We start from the raw sequence: 7,713 nt of genomic DNA on the forward strand, positions 1-7,713 counted from the left end.
ACGCCCTCGCTCAAAGTCCGTCAACTGCACATACGGTTCACGTCCACGCTGTCGCGGCATGCTACCAGTGTTAAAGACTGCGATGGAGCTCCGTATGCCACGGCAAACTGGCTGACACTGACGGCGGCGGTGCACAAATGCTGCGCAGCTAGCGCCATTCGACGGCCAACACCGCGGTTCCTGGTGTGTCCGCTGTGCCGTGCGTGTGATCATTGCTTGTACAGCCCTCTCGCAGTGTCCGGAGCAAGTATGGTGGGTCTGACACACCGGTGTCAATGTGTTCTTTTTTCCATTTCCAGGAGTGTATTTTCTGGTGAAAGCTGGTTCTGCCTCGGTGCCAGTGATGCTATGTGTTCGTTAGAACGAGGCCAGTTGAGGGCCTGTAACCAACCCGTCTGCATGGTCCGGGGTGCGATATCGTATGACAGCAGGTGCACTCTCGTGGTTATTCCATGCAGCCGGACTGAAAATATGTAAGTCAATCTGGTGATTCCATTTGTTGTGCTGCTGTATATGTACAGCGTTCCAGCAGGTTAACACTCGCCAACATACCACTGTTGTACCCAACAAGCCGTCCGGACTGGCCGTGCGGTTCTAGGCGCTACGGTCTGGAACCGAGCGACCGCTACGGTCCGCAGGTTCGAATTCTGCCTCGGGTATGGATGTGTGTGATGTCCTTAGATTACTTAGGTTTAATTAGTTCTAAGTTCTAGGCGACTGATGACCTCAGAAGTTAAGTCGCGTAGTGCTCAGAGCCATTTACACCAGCCATTTGTACCCAACAAGCTGTACAGAGTGTTGACATGTTGCCTTAGCCTTTTAGATCACCAGATCTACCTCTAATCTAGCACATATGGGGCATCATCGGACGACAACTGCAGCGTAATGGACAACCAGCATTAAAAGTCCCTGTAGTGTTGACCAAGTGCAACAAGCATAGAACTCCATCCCACAAACTGACATCTGGCGCCCGTAAAACACAAATAATGCACGTCTGCATGTTTGCATTCAGTATTCTGGCGGTTACAGAGGTTATTAATGTTCCAGCATGTCACATTTGCCATGGCTCATTTCGCATTTTTATTAACCTGTAATCATACAATGTTAATCACTTAAATATGTTACTTAGACAAATGTATTCCCTAAATTTCAGTAACCTCCATTAATTATTTTTTGATGTTGCGGTTTTTGTCTGTTAGTGTGTTATACTTGCACAATGAAGTGCTCCCTTTTGCGCAGAGATCTTGCTGTAGATGCTCATCAATGGATATTCTACGAAACAGAGTTCTTAAAATTGCTTTGCTCATCTCATATTTTCTCTGTTTCTTCTGATAGCTAGACCATAATATTCTGTTAGGTTTTCTATTTCTGATTTGTTAATTCTGCGTCCCAATTCTCATCTGCACATGTCGCATACATTAAACTTCTTAAATTTCACTTTTACCATATGGCGTAGCACCAAAAAAAGTACTGAAACGCCGGCCGTAGTGGCCGATCGGTTCTAGGCGCTTCAGTCTGGAACCGCAAGACCTCTACGGTCACAGGTTCGAATCCTACCCCGGGCATGGATGTGTGTGATGTCCTTAGGTTAGTTAGGTTTATGTGGTTCTAAGTTCTAGGGGACTGATGACCTCAGAAGTTAAGTCTCATAGTGCTGAGAGCCATTTAAAGTACTGAAACCTTCAGAGCCACCCTCGCCAAGGTAGTGAGTATATCACGTACCAAATCTAGCAACTGACTTATTAAAAATAGAGTGTGCCCACTGATTTCCATAGTACCACTGAATCTTCTACGGTCACATCTATGTTGATTTATTTACCGGGCGAGGTGGCGCAGTGGTTAGCACACTGGACTCGCATTCGGGAGGACGACGGTTCAATCCCGTCTCCAGCCATCCTGATTTAGGTTTTCCGTGATTTCCCTAAATCGTTTCAGGCAAATGCCGGGATGGTTCCTTTGAAAGGGCACGGCCGATTTCCTTCCTCATCCTTCCCTCACCCGAGCTTGCGCTCCGTCTCTAATGATCTCGTTGTCGACGGGACGTTAAACAACACTAACCTAACCTAACCTGTGTTCATTTACCTTATTGACACAACCTTAGCAGTGTTTCATCAGACATTCATAGTCTACAGTTTCTACGTAGATGCTTGGATGACTTCCTTTAGGGTATTATGCAAGCTTTTGTAATACCTTCAAATTTGACAGGTGGCAATGGATGGTCCATCATAATAAAATATCTGGGCTGTTTTTTTTTCCAGTTCCAGTTCCAGTTCCAATCGAACTCCATGACATAAGCAAGCCGAATATTTACTTCTGTATATTTTGTGCATGTTACAGGAGTTGTCGATGCATATTTCGTTACATTACACACTTTATATTCCACTACAGTTTTGCTTGACAGGCCTCACTAAACGTAAGGGATTTTTTCACTATTACAGTATTTCCATTTAACAAAAGACAAAAGCAGTTTGCCCTTAGTAGTTACAATTTATCCGTTATTTTCACGATTAACAACACCACATCCTGTTAATTTTCGGTAAGATATCCAACTCGCGGTTTGAATCTGTCTGGTGAACTTTTGGCCTAAACTAACTTAGCTGCAGTGTAACAATTTCTTCATTTTTACTATTTCCAGCAACACACTTCAGTTGAGTACAGTAAAATTTACGGCTGCAATTAAACTTCTTCATTTTTGGTATTATACGATATAAACTGTTTGAAATACGCAGTCGTAACAACAAGATTACAACACGAACCCACACGAAAAACGTAAGTAAACTGAAGATATCTACTTGTATCGGCAGAGGAATCGATTGAAAAAAATCCCTGCTCGTAGTACAGGCAATATGATCTTCACGGATGCTACACAAACGAGTTGCTATGGAAATAGCGAAGTCTAAATTAAATAACGAAACATTGTAGGAAAGCTTTTGTGTTTGACAGTAGTGCGACAGCTAGACACCGATGAGCTGCATCTGCTTTAGAAAAGAATTTAAGCATGAAAACGATGAGGTACAATACACAGAGTATATATTTTTAGAATCAAGAAGAATCATCGAATTCTATTAAACAAGAAGATTCCATGTTTTGGACTCTCATAATATCCAGGTCCTCTTACATTTACAACAATATAAATAATAACACAAGTACGAAACACCGTATATTAAAGCTAACATCTCTTTCTCCATAGCCGAATAGTTGCGCTCAGTCTTGCTCAGCTGGCGAGATGCGTATGCTACTGGCTGTTCCTGACCTCCTAAATTTTGAGTAAAAATAGCACCAAAAGCAGTATTGCTTGCATCACATGATAGCATAAATTATTTGGTAAAATCAGCAAAAAGTGATGCAGGATCTGAAAGGAATATCTGCTTTAAATTTCGAAAATTTCGCTGTCCTGTTGAAGCAAAGCAAGCGCTGTATCATGTATAAGATACAGAGGCGAGCGAGTGCACGGGACTTACCCTAGTTCACTGCTAGTAGCGTCACGTCATCGTAACGCGCCTGCATATAGTATTGCACCACATTTAACATAAAAGTAAAAAATTAAGATTTGTGTGTAAAACTTTGTTAAAGTATAGTTCTATGTAATAATGTTTCAGGTAACAAATCTTAATGTTATAAAATTAGTAGTTTACGTAAAATTCACGTTTTGAAAGAAAAATAGGAGGCGCTAAATAATGACGCTAGGAAGCCAAAATTTGGTGAGAAGGTGCAGTAAGAAGTCATTAATGAGTGGTGCTGGTTCCCAAAACCATAAAACTAAAATTGACTCCAGAATCCGCGTTTTTCGGAAAAATCAGAGGCGCGAAATAATAGAGCTACAATATTGAAAATTGGTAGGATGCTTCAGTTCACCCTAATAATAATAATGGAAATACCACAATCAGTTACCTCTTCTAGTTTTTTAGTAATTTAGTAAAAACTACTTTTGTGAGTAAAATGTACATAAGCATTATAGATTAAGTACTTTAAATTTTAATGATAAAACAAATTCTTTAAGACCAATGATCAGATAGGACAATTAACAAAGCTACACCAAGTTTTTGTCTTGTAGCATAATTAACAGCTGATACAAGTCTTGATAAAGCTATGGTTCAGAGGTAACAATCTACCGTTAGTTCCATTGTAAAAATTCTAGAGAGTAAAGTTTTAATTTTAGCGGGCTGAGATTTTCTACGTGCTTCTGTACTGCTCAGATGTATGTATACAAAAATTGAGAAGTTTGTAAAGCTATTATTAAATGTGATATTTAAGATTATGTGCCTGAGATAGCGATCATTTGAAGGCTGCAGGCATCTGCATAGGAACGAAAAGAACAGATGCTCTCTTGGCGGTACGCGCCGGAGCTATATAAAAAGAGCGGCAGAGGCAGTAGCAAGCTCACTCCGCATTAGACCAACGCCTAGTCCACGCGAGCTTAACGTCCGATCGCGCCTCGCCTCGGGTGACGTCATAGCGGGCTGTGACATGCGCGTACTTAGCAATGTAAACGGACATTGAAAATCGCGAGGACTGTACACCGTCCTGGATCGTTTAGACTTCGGTAACAAACTGTTATTGTGCCGTCCGTGTGAAGTATAATTCCGCGTGGCAAGTGGTGACTAACTCCACTTTTAAGGCGAGCATTAATCTTTTTTTTAACATTATTGCGAACTATTAATAGAGCACCGTTAGTTAGAGTAATGAACTATTCGGGAGGAACTTGCTGTAGAAGTCGCCTCTGAACTATTAAACGATTGGCTGAATTAACAATATTTAATGTCTTTAGCATTTTCAGAAGTTTCGAGTAATTTGTGTGAGCCTTTAAGATAATAAAATCTTGTTTGGAACTTTAAATTTTATTGAAGCAGCCCTAATCCCGTGAAGAACTATGGATATTTTTCGTTTAGCTGGGCTGTACAGGAATGTGGCCGTGCAGACTGGGAACTAAGGTCAGTAAGTTTCCCTTCGCTTTCTGACTGGCCACCAAATTAGTTGCCAGGCTCGCGTGATTTAAGGTGGCAATGTTCAACTTTCATTCAACATTAAACAACGACTTCTTCGCCGTCCCACATATGTTGCATCGGCAATAGTCTGTTACGTGAAATGAACATTCAAACAACAACTCATTCGACAACTTCTTCGCCGCCCCACATATGGTGCTTATCGGCCGGGAAAACTGAATTAAAAGCAAATAAAAGTGCTCGATGTGTGAAAGCGATTGGTATAAATTAACGAACTCGGTAGGCAATAACAGGACACTGAATTGAACTAGTGTGGGAACAGTGTTACCAGTAAAGGCGGGTGTAGTGTATAAACAATAAGTGTCTACCGCTGTACGTTGGTTAGTGACGATGGTGAGGAAGGCGACGATGCTGGATCGCGGCTGCCGACGGCGCTGAGACTAAAGGAAGACGGTGCGTCATCGCGGAGCTGCGCTGATCTGCGAGACAGCTGCCGGCTGCGCCGAGCGGTCAACGGTGCCTTGCTGCCCCCCCCCCCCCCCCCCCTGGAGCTATTGCAGTAGGCGATTCCTGTGGCGGTACTCGACGCTACAGCTGCTGCTGCTGCCTTCAATACGTCGCATCACGATTGCTGGTACACCGCGACGACATCATTCGTCGGAATCAAGCATTTAAGTTAAGTCAAAGACTTTTAAAATATTTATTAACTGCTGCTAACAAACTAAAAGATATGGAAAGTAGTGTACATTTCAGAAGGGAACCGGTCTCTGACCAAGAATCCTCAGGATCAGGAATTGAGTTTAATGAGGATCCCTCAAATATTGAACTAGAACGTAATTTGTCACCAGTAAATTATGACTTTAATTTAAATGAGAGTGCAGGGATGCAATCAATAAGTGAAATAGAAGTCAAAAGGGAGCCAGTAGAGTTGCTAACTTTGTCAGGTAGTGAAACTAAGCTCAATATATCTCCAGCTCAGTCAAGTCAAGAGATACAAAGTATCAAGGTAGAAGCTCCGGATTGGATGCAAATACTGTTTGCCAAACTCGAATCAAACCAAAATAAAATTGAGGCTAAAATTGAGGATAGTAATAAAGAACTAAAAGAAGAACTGCAATCAAAATGGAATAGTTTGAATTATAAGATAGATGCTATTCATCATGACATTCAAGTAAAAGTAGGGCAACAGTTAACTAAAATGCATAGTACTTTCAAATGTGAAATAGATCAAATTCAAAAAAATTATCAAGAGGCAGATGAACTTTTGGAAGTGAGGTTGTCCGAAAGATTGAGCAACGAGTCCAAACTTTGCTCTGACAAAGTTAAAGAGGTACAAATTAAAGTAGATACTTGTCAGAAAAACATTGAGAAAGTAAAAGAAACCTGTACCGAAATTCGTGGTGCAGTGGAACAAAGATGTTCTGCCAGGATAGAAGCAGTAGAGTCACAAGTAGAGGAATTAAATACTAACATTGCTAACCTAGAAAATAGAGTAACCTCTGTTAATTCTAGTCATTCTACTGTACAGCATGTGACTTCAGTTGACGCCGCTTTTATAGGGTGTCGACAGTTTTTGCGCTTTGATCCTGATAAGTACATTCACCCTCTTGAATTTTGGAATGACTTTGAGGATGTTCTCCCCAACACTTGGTCAGAAAGAGAAAAAATTTCATTTATAAGAAGTCATTTGTCAGGTGATGCTTTGCGATGGTCAGCGGATGTAATGATCAAATGTAAAACTTTATCTGAATTTAAGTTTGCATTTCTCAACGAATACTGGTCACATAACAAACAAAATGATGTGTTAAGGGAATTCTGGAGTGGTAAGAAGTTTTTCCCAGGGCGTGAATCAGTAAAGGATTTCGCTAGGAAGTGGGTTTCAAGACTGTCACATTTGACAGAAAAGATGAAGCCAGATATGATCATTATGGGTTTAGAAGGTAAGCTGCCGTGGTACTGGCAGAAGAGGATCATTTCCGCCCCTAGAGATAATATAGACAAATTTATTGAATATCTGGAAAGAGTGGAAAGAGTAGCTGCTGCTGAGGAGCAGGTGCAGCAGAATAACAAATCTTCTAACAATCACGTACAAAATAATGGAAACGTGAACGTTAGAAATATGGAAGTTAGGCACACCAAAACAAACTATCGAAACCAAAGCCGTGGCAGAGGAAGAGGGGGTAGATACTCACCACGCTTTCGTAACAACTACTATGACGAAAGTGGAGAAGTAAATACTATGCCATTAAGACAAGAAGGGAGTCATGATGCTACTATATCTAGTGGTGTCACAGATGAACACAACAGGCCGCGTGTGGGAAACTAAATCCCGTCTATGAGGAAACTGGCGCTCACCAGGCGGTAACAGTAACACAGCCAGTAACGGAAACACAGACAATCAGCCAACATACACAGACAGACAACATGGATGACGAAATAAATACAGATAATACCAGTGATGTGTTAAGCCACTCTCACAAAATAGTGGATAGTATTTTGGATACACTAGAAAAATGGGTCAACGAAGAACAGGAACTCAAGGTAGATAATGGGGAAGAAATAGATAATGGGTTTGAGTCTGATGGGAATAATGATGAAGTAAAAGCTTACATCTTCGATGAAAATGGCAATCTAAAAGCTGAAGTAGAAGTAGCAGAAGTAGAATCAGTACTGCAAAACTTTAGAGAGGAGGAAATGATGAATGAAGGGGGTAGAAATAGTAACGAGGTGAAAGAATCTAGTAGCTGTGTAAACGTGCCACAAATGGTTG

General features: G+C 41.2%; 1 non-coding gene across 1 annotated transcript; it reads left to right on the forward strand.

Moving 5' to 3' along the window:
• The first annotated feature begins 1,821 nt into the window (after positions 1 to 1,821).
• On the forward strand, positions 1,822 to 1,894 carry Trnaa-cgc (transfer RNA alanine (anticodon CGC)). Its single transcript has one exon. It is a non-coding gene; the product is annotated as a tRNA-Ala (tRNA).
• The last annotated feature ends 5,819 nt before the right edge of the window (positions 1,895 to 7,713 follow it).

The sequence above is a fragment of the Schistocerca gregaria genome, chromosome X (assembly GCF_023897955.1).
Source record: "Schistocerca gregaria isolate iqSchGreg1 chromosome X, iqSchGreg1.2, whole genome shotgun sequence".
Taxonomy (NCBI): domain Eukaryota; kingdom Metazoa; phylum Arthropoda; class Insecta; order Orthoptera; family Acrididae; genus Schistocerca; species Schistocerca gregaria.